Source organism: Malaclemys terrapin, chromosome 3 (assembly GCF_027887155.1).
Source record: "Malaclemys terrapin pileata isolate rMalTer1 chromosome 3, rMalTer1.hap1, whole genome shotgun sequence".
NCBI lineage: Eukaryota > Metazoa > Chordata > Testudines > Emydidae > Malaclemys > Malaclemys terrapin.
In genome coordinates, this window is record NC_071507.1 from 19,523,472 (window position 1) to 19,537,409 (window position 13,938).

The window sequence follows — 13,938 nt, forward strand, 5'->3', positions numbered from 1 at the left end:
CGGGGTCAGGAGGTGAATCCATCCCTCAGTGGTGGGCAGGTAACGTGTGGAAATGCTGGAATGAACAAGCATTGAGTGTTTTACTGTCTAGCCAGCTTGCTTCCTAGAATGAACAAGCATTGAGTGGGGTGATCCACAGAGAGTAGCTCAAACCTTCAAAGTGTCTGGCCAGCAGCAGGACATTAGCACTTCAGGGGAGGGGTGTGTGTGGCAGTGACATCACAAAGGCCTTTTGCAAGACCTCAGCCTACTGGTCAAAGATGGTGGGGAGGTGGTGACCTCACAGAGAGATGCTGTTTTACTGTCTAGCTGGAATGAACAAGCATTGATGTTTTACTGTCTAGCCAGCTTGCTTCCTAGAATGAACAAGCATTGAGTGGGGTGATCCACAGAGAGTAGCTCTGTCAAGGCTGCTTCCCACTCTGAACTTTAGGGTACAAATGTGGGGGCCTGCATGAAAACTTCTAAGCTTAACTACCTGCTACCAACTACCCAAGATGCTACTTCCCTTCCCCGGGTAGTCTTGAGAGACTCTTCACCAATTCCCTGGTGATTACAGATCCAAACTCTTTGGATCTTAAAACAAGGAGAAATTAACCATCCCGCTGCTTTCTCCCACCAACTCCTGGTGGATCAAGATCCAACCCCCTTGGATCTAAAAACAAGGAAAAATCAATCAGGTTCTTAAAAAGAAGGCTTTTAATTAAAGAAAAAGGTAAAAATCATCTCTGTAAAATCAGGATGGAAAATAACTTTACAGGGTAATCAAATGTAAAGAGTCCAGAGGAATCCCCTCTAGCCTTAGGTTCAAAGTTACAGCAAACAGAGATAAACACTCTAGCAAAAAGGTACATTTACAAGTTGAGAAAACAGAGATAAAAACTAACCCGCCTTGCCTGGCTGTTTACTTACAAGTTGGAAATATGAGAGACTTGTTCAGAAAGATTTGGAGAACCTGGATTGATGTCTGGTCCCTCTCAGTCCCAAGAGCGAACAACTCCCAAAAACAAAGAGCACAAACAAAAGCCTTCCCCCTACCAAGATTTAAAAGTATCTTGTCCCCTTATTGGTGCTTTGGGTCAGGTGTCAGCCAGGTTACCTGAGCTTCTTAACCCTTTACAGGTAAAAGGATTTTGGAGTCTCTGGCCAGGAGGGATTTTATAGTACTGTACAAAGGAGGGCTGTTACCCTTCCCTTTTATAGTTATGACAAGCTCAAACCTTCAAAGTGTCTGGCCAGCAGCAGGACATTAGCACTTCAGGGGAGGGGTGTGTGTGGCAGAGACATCACAAAGGCATTTTGCAGGACCGCAGCCTATTGGTCAAAGGTGGTGGGGAGGTGGTGACCTCACAGAGAGATGCTGACATCAACCAGGCAGGATGGGGCGCAGGGCCAGGGAAACCTCAGAGACCCCTGTGGCTTTGCTTCAGCAAGTCTCCTTCTCGAGGTCTCTCTTTGAGGACTGGGAGAGTATTAGGGTTCACGTACGTGCGTGCGAGGAGAAGCCTCTTTCGAGTTTTCTCCTTTCCTTTTACTGATTTTACTAGAAAACAGACGTCCCTGTTTACAAGGTAAGAGCCTCTGAGAGGTTTGAAACCTGTTCAGTCTGATCCATCTGGTGCTAGCCGAATTCTAGGCATGGAAAGCACTAGTTTAAGGTGGCAGAATTTTATTCCCGACCTGGGATTTTGTCCCATACAATCACTGGGGACATTAGGAAGAAGAACAGGAGTACTTGTGGCACCTTAGAGACTAACAAATTTATTAGAGCATAAGCTTTCGTGGACTACAGCCCACTTTTTCGGATGCATATAGAATGGAACATATATTGAGGAGTTCCATTCTATATGCATCCGAAAAAGTGGGCTGTAGTCCACGAAAGCTTATGCTCTAATAAATTTGTTAGTCTCTAAGGTGCCACAAGTACTCCTGTTCTTCTTTTTGCGGATACAGACTAACACGTCTGTTACTCTGAAACCTGGGGACATTAGGGTTTGTCCTTTTCGTTTTACCTTTTCCTCCATCCCTCCTTCCTTTCTCTTCATCTCTTCCTTCTTTTGTCCTTTCTCCTGTTTCCCTCCCACCACCAGGAGGGGTGAGGCGGGCTGGCTCCAACTGGCTGTAGGATCTGCTGCTGCAGGGGCTGTGGGTTAGGAGTGTTCCTCTTGGGGAGGCAGAGGCAGAGCAGAGAATGAGCTTGGCTGGAGTCAAGTTCTTCTTGTCCTGGTTAAGTGGTGACTGGGCTTTTAAGGGGACCATGCTGACCCTCCACACACACACCCTGTCAGATGCTGCAGGGAGGTGAAGGAGGAAACGGTTGGCACAGAGATGAAGCAGACTGAAGTAGGGACAAACACAAGGGTGGAGCAGTCCATGGTGGGTTCCTGTGCACTGTCCGGAAGGGAGTATAGAGCATAGGCATGGAGAAGACCAAAATTCACCTCCAGGTAGATCATCAACCTACTCCTCTGTCCCAAGGGCCAGGAAGGCCTCTGGTTTTTGCTATCTTCGGTAGCTGGAGCTGCTCTGATTTGTGGGTGGGGTCGGCAGAGGTGGGAACAGGCCATAGGATTTAATCAAGTGTCAGGGGCAGACTCCCGCTCTGCGGGAGATTATGTTGCCCCTCTGTAAGGAATCCCTTCCTTGCAGATGCTGGACTCTGCCAGGAAGCCCAGGTCCCATCCCTAGCAGCTTTGCTGTTCCCTACCTGCTGTGCACCAGGCCCTCTGCAGGGAGCTGGTCTGGGCAAGGACTGCAGAGCCAGCTGTCATCCTGGCAGGTGTAGCCCCAGGTTCCATAACCTTGACCCATGGTCTCCCTCCGCTGGCAGGCTCTGAAGAAGGCCTGCCTAGAGACATGGATGCTATGCTGAAGAGCTTGTTGACAGCAACCCCCAGCCCAGACAATCTCCAGCATATCTTGGAGGTGAGCATAATGGTCAGGGGGAGCAGGAATTTTACCTTAGCCCTGGGAGGACTGGAAATGAGAGACTGGATGATCCATGTTTCCATTGTGTCCTGCTACCTGAGAGCCATCCGTGGTCAGGGCAGTCAGTGCAGGGCAGAGTTGGGGCCCTTCCACCTTCAGGGATAGAGGGAAGGCACTGGTGCTCGATAACAGGGCTGTGCCTGGTTCTGTTGAACACTAACTCCAAGGCGCCAGGCAGGCTTGTGGAGTGAGACGATCAGACCCCTGTGAGGTCCAGGAGAAGGCCCTCTGAGAAGAGCACTGGCTCCTTCCTAGGAAGCTGCTGAGATTCTCAAGGAGGGATTCATCTCTTCTCTCCCATGGGCACAGAGGATTGTAAGGAGCAGGGCGTTGTCCTTTATCCAACAGAGACCTGTCCTAGCTCTCACCCACAAACCTGGGAGAGAGCTGGGCACTTGACTGGATCCTACCCCTGCACTTGCCCTGGTACACTTTCTTCTCCCCTCCTGCCTTGGCAATTAGGCTATGGCTCTATGAACATGAAACAAACAGGAACTTCTTCTCTATCTCTAAGCCAAACTGGTTTATCAAGTCTGATCCCTCAACATATTTCAGGGGGCGTATTTCCAGTACATGTATAGAACTCATTATACCCCACTCAGAGCTGGTCACGCAGCTTCGGCGGCGTTTCTGCGGGCGATCTGACGGTCCCGTGCCTTCAACGTACCTGCCGCTGAATTGCCACTGAAGACTGCCTGCGCTTGCTGTGCTGGTGCCTGGAGCCGCCCCTGCAGGGCAGGCAGCCCTATGAAGTGGTGCAGCAGCTGGCATACTCCCACTGCATGTGCTCTAACCCAGCCAATATCCGCCATCCTCCAGAGCTCTCTGCCCTGGCTTCTAATCAGAAAGGCCCTGACTGGTTCCCCGGTACAAGAGAGGGGACCAGCCTCTTCACCAGGTCCTTCTTTATTTGATAGAGTTACAGGGGAGGGTTGAGGGTTGTTTCTGGGCGGCTAGCGGGGCTGTTTTGGAGCTTTGATTTATTGCCTTCTTTTAATGTTTTATCTAATCCAGAGTATCCGGAGAGACATTTCCCTCCGTGCTTTACATACAATTTTATTGTAAACCCTCAGTTGAAGAGTGTCATGTTCACGGTCATATTCAGGGAAGGGCAGAGGCTGGTGGCTGAGGAAGGTCTCCCAACTTCAGAACGGCCAGGTCTGCTTTTCAAGTGAACGTATCAGTATTTACGACTGCATTGCCCCTTATGCACGTGTGATAAATGAAGGCAGGGGTATCTCCCTTTTATGGACACCCAGCCACCCACTTAGCTATAAAATCCCTGTTTCTAGCTGTTCTCTACTTGCTTTATCTGTAAAGGGTTAAAAAGTCCATAGGTTAAAGGAAGAGAGTGAGCACCTGACCAAAAGAGCCCATGGGAAGGCTAGAACTTTTTAAAATTGGGAAAAAACTTTCCCTTTGTCTGTCTGTGTTTGTTCTCCCGGAAAGCAGGGACAGGGCTGGAACTAGGCTGTAAAAGCTTGTGCCAGGTATGAAAATCATCAGATCATACCTAGAAACTACTCTTTTGAAACCCCAGATATGTAAGTAGATCAGGAAATGTCTAGGAAGACGCTATTAGGTTTATCTCTTTTGTTTCTTTATGGCTTGTGACTCCTCTGTGCTAACCCCAGGTGCTTTTGTTTTGCTTGTAACCCTTAAGCTGGATCTCAAGAAGCTATCTTGATGCTTAATCCTTGTAATTGTTTATTTAAAACCTAGCAAAAAGCATAAGTTCCAGATGTATTTTTCTTTCTTTTTGTTTTTAATAAAATTTACCTTTTTTTAAGACCAGGATTGGATGTTTGTGTCCCTAAGAGGTTTGTGCGTATGTTGTTTAATTAGCTGGTGGCAACAGCTGATTTCCTTTGTTTTTTTTTCTCAGCTCTTCCCTGGGGAGGGGGGGTGAAAGGGCCTGAGGGTACCTCACAGGAAGGAATTCCCAAGTGTGCCTTTCTGGGCTCTCAGAAGGGTTTTTTTTGCATTTGGGTGGTGGCAGCATCTACCTATCCAAGTTGAGAGAGGAGCTGTACCCTTGGGAGTTTAATACAAGCCTGGAGTGGCCAGTATTAATTTTTAGAATCCTCGCGGGCCCGCACCTTCTGCACTTGAAGTGCCAGTGTGAGGAATCAGCCTTGACATGGTGGCAGAGGGGTGGGATCGTTTTGAACCAGAAGCACAGACCTCAGGATTTTAAAAGGACACGGTTTTTCTTTTGGCAGCCTGCAAAGCCAGGGAAGTTTCGTTTTTTCTTTTCTTTTCTTTTCTTTTCTTTTCTTTTCTTTTCTTTTCTGCCTGAGGGGGAACAGGCACAAAAAGGGTTCAGCCTGCAAAGCCAGGGAGTCCAACATGCATTTTTTTTTCTAGCTTCGTGGCAACAAAATAGCCAGGCTAGAGTAGGGCAGCCCTGTGCATGAGGTTGAGGTCGGGCACCAAAACTCTAGAGGAACCAGTCTTCCCAAAGCAGCATGCCATGGAGAAGACAGACCCAGACCAAGCCCAGACATCCAGCTCCATGATAGAAATTCAGGGAGGGGATGAGGGAATGGAGAATCCCAACTGAGATCCTGGTGCCAGGATGGAGGGATGCAATGAGGGGGGGAGGGGCAATGGCAGAAACCCATCCCAAGGTGGTTCCTTGGGAGGAAGAGGAGCCAAAGGGGTCGGCAGAGAGCCCAGGGCTGGGAATACATGAACAGACCCCTCAGATCGCCTCCTGTTGCAGCAAGCAAGGGTCACTGTACAGATCTGCCCTGATGTCACCTCACCTACTGCCATGGATCCATACGATTGGTGCTACACTCTGGCTTTGGAACAGTCTCTCAGGAAGCCCTTTGATGTGCCAGACCCCCTAGAGGTCTCACTCTTCCTGCAGGGTAAGACACACGGCTTCATTGCCTCCTGTGACTGGACCTCTGGGCCTTCAGCACTCCTGCTTCACACCAGGAGCACTGTTCAGCGAATCCAGCTGAGATAGACTCCTGATGGAGACTTGTGTACACTTCAGGGATTAAGGCACCTCACCAAGCATTTGCAGTGACATTCGGAGCATTGACTAATTAACCAGGGTGACGGCCTGTCCCAAATTGGGCGGGACAGTCCCGAAATGCAGAGTTCAAGTCCCTGTCCCGGGCTGAATGACTCCAGGACAGCAGCTCCCTCTGGGACATTTGTTGCTAGGTTTCAATGCCCAGGAAATTGGGTTTGCCATCTTCAGTTCAGCAGGGGGTCAGGGTGCAGCAGGGGGCTTAGGGCAGGGGGTTGGGCTGCAAGAGGGGTGCAGGGTGCGGCAGGGGGCTCAGCAGGGGATATGGGAGCGGCGTGCAGCAGAGGGTCAGAGTGCGGGGTGTGGCAGGGGCTCAGGGCAGAGGGTTGGGGTTCAGGTGGGGTTTGGCAGGGGGTTCAGGGCAGGGGGGCGGGGTGCAGTGTGTGGCAGGGGGCTCGGGGTGTGGGGTGCAGGAGGAGTGCCGGGTGCGGCAGGGGGCTCAGAGCAGGGGGTCGGGTGCAGAAGGGGTGTGGGGGGTGGCAGGGGGTTCAGGGCAGGGGATCAGGGTGCAAAAGGGCTTCAGGGGGCGGGCTCTGGTCCAGCGCGCAGCAGGGGCAGGTCAGGCTCCCTGCTGCACTGCACCGCGCCACTCCGGAAGCATCCGGAACCTGGGGGAGGCGGGGCACAAGGGTCTGTGTGTTGCTGTTGCTTCAGGCACCGCCCCCAGCAGTCCCATTGGCCGGGAATGGGGAACTGCGGCCAATGGGAGCTGCAGGGGGCGCTGCCTGAAGCAAGAGCAACACACAGACCCCTGTGCGCCCCCTTCCCCAAGTTTTGGATACTTCCCGGGGTGGCGTGGGGGCAGGGCGGGCCGGCAGGGAGCCTGCCCTTTCCCCCAGTGTGCGTCGGGTCGGAGACGCTCTAGGTAAATGTTGGGGAGGGTGGGGGGGCCACGAGGAGCTTGCAGGCTGCAGAAAATACCCGGCCCACGGGCCGCGTGTTTGAGACCCCTGGATTACAGCATGACGGTGTAAAACTGATTGGTCCCAATGAAGGAAAATCACTGTATAAACAGGGTGTCTTGCCATGAAACTTTGGGTTTGTCCTGCCAAGACTTCCCTGGGGCATCATGTCGTGACCAACAGAACCTGGCTCCTACCTACCTGTGACCAACCTAGCTGGTCACTAGATTGATCCAGACTCTGGACTGGTAACTATAACATCACCTGGCGGGGTGTGTGTGTGTGCGTGTGTGTGTGGTGATTAAATACATATGCTAATTGTTGTATCTTTAATAAATGCAGCGTATTGCCTTTTCCCCTGGAACAGATCCCGTGTGCTTCTTATAAGCATAACAGAGTGGGGTGCCTTACCCTTAGCAACCCTAATCATAACTCCAACTGGCCTACCTACAGGAACCCTAATGCTAGGTCAGGGAGCTATACCCATAGGAATACTAAAACTAGGGCAGGGAGCCCTAGCCATGGGAACCCTAACCCTAGCCTGGAGAGCCCAAACCATAGGAACCCTAACACTATAGTGGGGATCCCTACTCTCAGGAACCCTAATCCTAGTGTGGGAAGCCATATCCATAGGTACCCTAACCCTAGGTCAGGGAGCCATACCCCCAATGGGTATGGCTCACCACCCTAGTTTTAGGGTTCTTTTCTGTAGGGATCCCCATCCTTGGGTTAGGGTTCCTATGGGTACGGTTCCCCAGTTTAGGGTTAGGGTATCTATGGATAGGTCACTTGGAGTTAGGATTACAGTTCCTATGAGTAGGCTACTTGGAGTTAGGGGTAGAGTTCCTATGGGTTGAGCTCCCCTCCGTATGATTAGGGTTGGTATGGGTTGGGCTCCCTGCCTAGGATTGAAAGGGCTCTCCACCCTATTGAAAGGGCTCTCCACCCCAGGGTTAGGGTTTATATGGGTAGGGCTCCCTGCCCTATGGTTATGGTACCCATGGGTAGGCCACTTGGCGTTAGGGTTCGGGTTCATATGTGTAAGCCACCCCAGAGTTAGGGTAGCATTGATGGCATTTTACAATGCTGAGAATGAAGGTCCCATCTTTAATTTCATGGCCTCCTTCGCCACAAAGAAGATCTTTCTTTACTTTGCAGTGTAGGGTCCCAGAGACAAGATCAGGCTGGCACCCCCAGATCCAGAGTAACCTGCGGCCAGCATTCCGTACACCAGCATGTATTTAGCCCCAATAGGGAAGGAAATAGACTTCTGGGAGGGAGGCTGGCTCATCTCATCAGAAGAGCTTTAAAGTAGGAATTTGGGGGAGACAGTTGGGAGATGTCCAGTTAATCTCCACGCCAGATTCCAACATTGAAAAGGAGGGTGATGAGATAAGAACAGATATAGCCGGGGGGATGGGATTGGACATAAGAAGGAGAGGGAGGATGACCAGTAAGGGGTCCGTAACAAATTGCATAACTAATGGGAGACAGGCAAAACGGCATACATTAAGATGTTTATACACCAATGCAAGAAGCCTAGGTAACAAAATGGAGGAATTGGAGCTCCTGGTCCGAGAAATGAAACCAGATATCGTAGGAATAACCGAAACCTGGTGGAACGGTAGTCATGACTGGAGTACAGGTATGGAAGGGTATGTGCGGTTTAGGAATGACCGGAACAAAGGTAAAGGTGGGAGGGTGGCAGTGTATGTCAATAATGAGGTAAACTGTAAAGAAATAATAACTGATGGAATGGATAAGATGGAGTCTGTCTGGGCAATACTCACACTGGGTAAAAGAACTACTAGAGCCTCCCCTGGGATAGTGCTTGGGGTGCGCTATAGACCGCTGGGATCTACCCTGGATATGGACAGAGAACTATTTAATATTTTTAGGGAAGTAAATACTAATAGGAACTGTGTAATTATGGGAGACTTTAACTTCCCAGATATAGATTGGGGAACAAATGCTAGTAACAATAATAGGGCGCAGATGTTCCTAGATGTGCTTGCTGATGAATTCCTTCATCAAGTAGTAGCTGAACCGACGAGGGGGGAGGCCATTTTAGATTTGGTTTTGGTCAGTAGTGAGGACCTCGTTGAGGAAATGGTTGTCGGGGATAACCTTGGCTCGAGTGATCATGAGCTAATTCGGTTTAAACTAAATGGAAGGATTAACAGAATTAAATCGGAGACTAGGGTTTATAATTTTAAAAAGGCTAATTTTAATAAATTAAGAGGACTGGTTAGGGAAGTGGATTGGGCTAACATATTTATGGATCTAAAGGCAGATGATGCCTGGGATTATTTTAAGTTAAAGTTGCAGGAGCTGTCGGAGGCCTGTATCCCGAGAAAGGGAAAACAGTTAGTATGCAAGAGATTTAGACCGAGCTGGATGAGCGAGCGTCTCAAAGGGGCGATTAAGAAAAAACAGAAAGCGTACAAAGAGTGGAAGAGGGGAGGGATCAGTAAGGAAACTTACCTTATTGAGGTCAGAGCATGTAGAGATGGAGTGAGAAAGGCCAAAAGCCGTGTAGAGTTGGACCTTGCGAGGGGAATTAAAACCAATAGTAAGAGGTTTCCTAGCCATATAAATAGGAAGAAAACAAAGAAAGAAGAAGTGGGACCACTGAAGACTGTAGCTGGAGTGGAGATTAAGGATAATCTAGGCACGGCACAATATCTAAACGAATATTTTGCATCAGTCTTTAATGAGGCAAATGAAGGGCTTAGGAATAGTGGCAGCGTGACAGAGGGGAATAAAGGAGGGGAGATTACCGTATCCGAGGTAGAAGCCAAACTTGAACACCTTAACGGGACTAAGTTGGGCGGACCGGATGATCTTCATCCAAGAATATTGAAGGAACTGGCGCGAGAAATAGCAGGCCCCTTAGCAATAATTTTTAATGAATCTTTAAACTCGGGGGTGGTACTGTTGGACTGGAGAATAGCTAATGTGGTTCCTATTTTCAAAAAAGGGAAAAAAAGTGACTCGGGTAACTACAGGCCTGTCAGTTTAACATCTGTAGTATGCAAAGTCCTGGAGAAAATTTTGAAGGAGAAAGTAGTTAAGGACCTTGAGGTCAATGGCAATTACGACAAATTACAACATGGTTTTACCAGAGGCAGATCGTGCCAAACCAATCTGATCTCCTTCTTTGAGAAAGTAACAGACTTATTAGATAAGGGAAATGCGGTGGACCTAATATACCTCGATTTCAGTAAAGCGTTTGATACGGTACCGCACGAGGAATTATTGGTTAAATTGGAAAAGATGGGGATCGATATGAAAATCCAGAGGTGGATAAGGAACTGGTTAAGGGGGAGACTGCAGCGGGTCGTACTGAAAGGTAAACTCTCAGGTTGGAGGGAGGTCACCAGTGGAGTTCCTCAAGGTTCGGTTTTGGGTCCCATTTTATTTAATCTATTTATTACTGACCTCGGAACCAAATGTAGGAGTGGGCTGATAAAGTTTGCGGATGACACAAAGTTGGGTGGTATTGCCAATTCGGAGGAGGATCGGGATATTCTGCAGGGAGACTTGAATGACCTTGTAAATTGGAGTAACAGAAATAGGATGAAATTTAATAGTGAAAAGTGTAAGGTGATGCATTTAGAGATGACTAACAAGAATTTTAGTTACAAGCTGGGGACGCATCAGTTGGAAGTAACGGAGGAGGAGAAAGACCTCGGAGTCCTGGTAGACCGCAGGATGACTATGAGTCGGCAATGTGATGTAGCGGTGAAAAAAGCCAATGCGGTCTTAGGATGCATTAGGCAAGGTATATCTAGTAGGGATAAGGAGGTGCTGCTTCCGTTGTACAAGGCACTGGTGAGACCTCATTTGGAGTACTGTGTGCAGTTCTGGTCTCCCATGTTTAAAAAGGATGAACTCAAACTGGAACGGGTACAGAGAAGGGCCACTAGGATGATCAGAGGAATGGAAAACCTGTCGTATGAAAGGAGACTCGAGGAGCTCAGTTTGTTTAGCCTAACCAAAAGAAGGCTGAGGGGGGATATGATTGCTCTCTTTAAATATGTCAGAGGGATAAATATCAGGGAGGGAGAGGAATTATTTCAGCTCAGTACTAATGTGGACACGAGAACGAATGGATATAAACTGGCCATGGGGAAGTGTAGGCTTGAAATTAGACGAAGGTTTCTAACTGTCAGAGGGGTGAAATATTGGAACAGCCTTCCGAGGGAAACAGTGGGGGCGAAGGACCTGTCTGGCTTTAAGATTAAGCTAGATAAGTTTATGGAGGGAATGGTTTAATGGGACAACGTGATTTTAGTCAAATCAACAACGTGCCATCGCTGGTAAATAGTATCAATGGCCAATTAGGGTCTGGCTGGAGAATCTTGCCTATATGCTCGGGGTTCTACTGATCGCCATATTTGGGGTCGGGAAGGAATTTTCCTCCAGGGTAGATTGGCAGAGGCCCTGGAGGTTTTTTGCCTTCTTCCGCAGCATGGGGCGGGGGTCGCTAGCTGGAGGATTCTCTGCGACTTGAAGTCTTTAAATCACAGAATTTGGGGACTTCAACAGCAGAGTCAAGGGAAAGAGGTTGGGTCAGCTTTTGTGGCCTGGATCATGCAGGGGGTAAGACTAGATGATCATAATGGTCCCTTCTGACCTGAAAGTCTATGAGTCTATGAGTAAAGAAGACTTTGGAAAAAACCAAGATTGCATCAAAGAAATATCTGACTCCATCACTAGTTTCTCCTCCTAACTGGAATAATCTAAAATAGTGGTTGTCTACCTTTTTGGGTTCAGGATCCATTTTTAAAAGTTTATGGCCTGTCACAACCCAGTAAATAGTCTAAGGATGGAGGCCCTCAGGTGGTTTTGGTCGGATCCTGCCCGGCACTCACCCCACAGTAGCAGCTCCTGTGCTGTGGGGCTGACTGGGCTTGGATCTCTGCTCCAGGCATTGTAACCTCTGGGGTTGCAGTCAGCGGCAGCTCCAGGCACCAGCGCTCCAAGCGTGTGCCTGGGGCAGCAAGCCGTGGGGGGCACCCTGCCGGTCCCTGCGAGGTCAGCAGTCAGGCAGCCTTCGGCGGCTTGCCTGCGGGAGGTCCACGGATTCAGCGGCAATTCGGTAGCAGGTGCGCCGAATCCGCGGGACCGGCGGACCTCCCACAGGCATGCCGCTGAAGGCAGCCTGCCTGCCGTGCTTGGGGCAGCAAAAAAGCTAGAGCCGCCCCTGGTTGCAGTGCTGCTCAGGTAAGGCCCTGCCCTTGCCCTTGACTCCTGTCGTCATATTATTTTAGTAGTTTACATTTAACACAATACTGTGCTTTTTTTAAAAAAAATTGATCTCTACTGCTGCCTGATTGCATACTTCTGGTTCCAAATGAGGTGTATGGTTGACCAGTAAGTTTGTAATTCTAAGGTTCTATTGCACTATCTAAGGCACTGATGTGGCTCCTGTTACCATAGTATCTGAGTGCTTGACAACACCCCTGTGAGGTAGAGCAATGCTATTATTCCCTTTTTTTTTTCAGATGGGAAGCGGAGGCAAAGTCACACAGGCAGTCTATGGCAGATCAGGGACATAAACCCACGTCTTTCAAGTCTTAGGTAAGTGCCTTAACCACGGAACCATCCTTTCTCTCTGAGAGAAAATAGGGAATGGAAGAGGCCCAGTGGATGGCTCAGGGTACTCAGGAGAATATACTGTTGTCTTTGTATGAGTGAGGATTTGGTATTTATTCGGGAAGCCTCTGTGAGCAGTGAGATGTAGAATGGAGGCTACATAAAATCTAAGACTTAACCACTAATTAAACCCAGCATAAAGTTTTATCTTACAAGTTCTGTTCCCCATATTCTAAGACCAGAAGGGACTATTATGATCATCTAGTCAGTCTGATCTTGTGCATAACATGGGTCACAGAATTTCACCCAGTGACTTCTGCATCTAGTCCAATCATTCGTGGAAGAACAAGAACATACAATTTAGGAAGACATCTAGTCTTGGATTGTGGAGTTCAGCCTGACCTCTAAATATAACAGGTACACATTTGTATTTGTGCATCTTGGAGCAGATGCTCAACTGGTGTAATAAATCAGCATAGCTCTTTTAACATCCAAGGAGCTACACTGATTCATCCCAACTGAGATTCCAGTTCCTTATCTTCACTTGGCTGCCCAAATTAGGGAGGCAGTTGTGCGAGAGCCCCAATTTAGGTGTATAAATGTAGGAGCACAAATCTGATTTATTGCACACGCAATGTGGGTGTGGAAAACTGCACACGAAAGAGCCATGAGCACGCAAATTAGGTACACCAGCATTCTTGTTTTAGAGTTCTCTTGAGAATTTGGTTTCATGTGTCTCTGTACACTTGAGAAATGGAGGTAACCTAAGTGTAGCTACACAACTCTCCCCAGCGCCCATTAGTCTTCTTCTCCTATCTTGCCTCTTTCCATGCTACCTCCTATGCCTGGAATGCCCTCCTAATGATAGCTTGCCAACTAACCACCCTGTCTGCTTCAAAGTCCTTCCAAGAATTAATTTCTGCTCTGATGCCCAAGGTGGGAGAGAGAAATATAACTCAGTTAATCCTTCCTCTGGGATTTCAAGAGCTTCTTGTCTTCAGTTTCATCTTTTAGATTGTAAGCTCTTCAGAGCAGGAACTGCCTTCATTGTAAGGCTTTCACAAAAGCATATTGGTTCTTCCTGACAAAGATAAAAGCAAAGAAATCCAGAGAATAAAGATGCCTCATTATTGTACCTATTGCTTTGCACCCAGACACCTCCTTTTCAGTGTGTTTCATGTCAGTGTACTGTGGATGCTTTAAGATATGCTAAAGATACGATGTGGAGCAGCTCGATGTTTATTTGAAGCATCACGGCATATATTAAAACACTAACCAAAGCAGACTTTAGCTGCTGTTTCATCACTAGAATGGGTGGGTAGTACTTTCTGCTTTGGCCTCACAGAAAGATTGTTTTCCGCAGAAACAATGCCTTGCTGGGCCAGGTCCAACTCCGATTTT

At 48.5% G+C, this 13,938-nt stretch overlaps 1 protein-coding gene across 1 annotated transcript in view; it reads left to right on the plus strand.

Moving 5' to 3' along the window:
• Window positions 1-13,938, plus strand: part of BFSP1 (beaded filament structural protein 1) — a 237,859-nt gene that overhangs the window by 19,324 nt on the left and 204,597 nt on the right. Inside the window, exon 2 of the mRNA XM_054022003.1 lies at window positions 12,447-12,522. The gene's annotated coding sequence lies outside the window, so the exon portion shown is untranslated. The remainder of the gene's footprint in view (window positions 1-12,446; window positions 12,523-13,938) is intronic.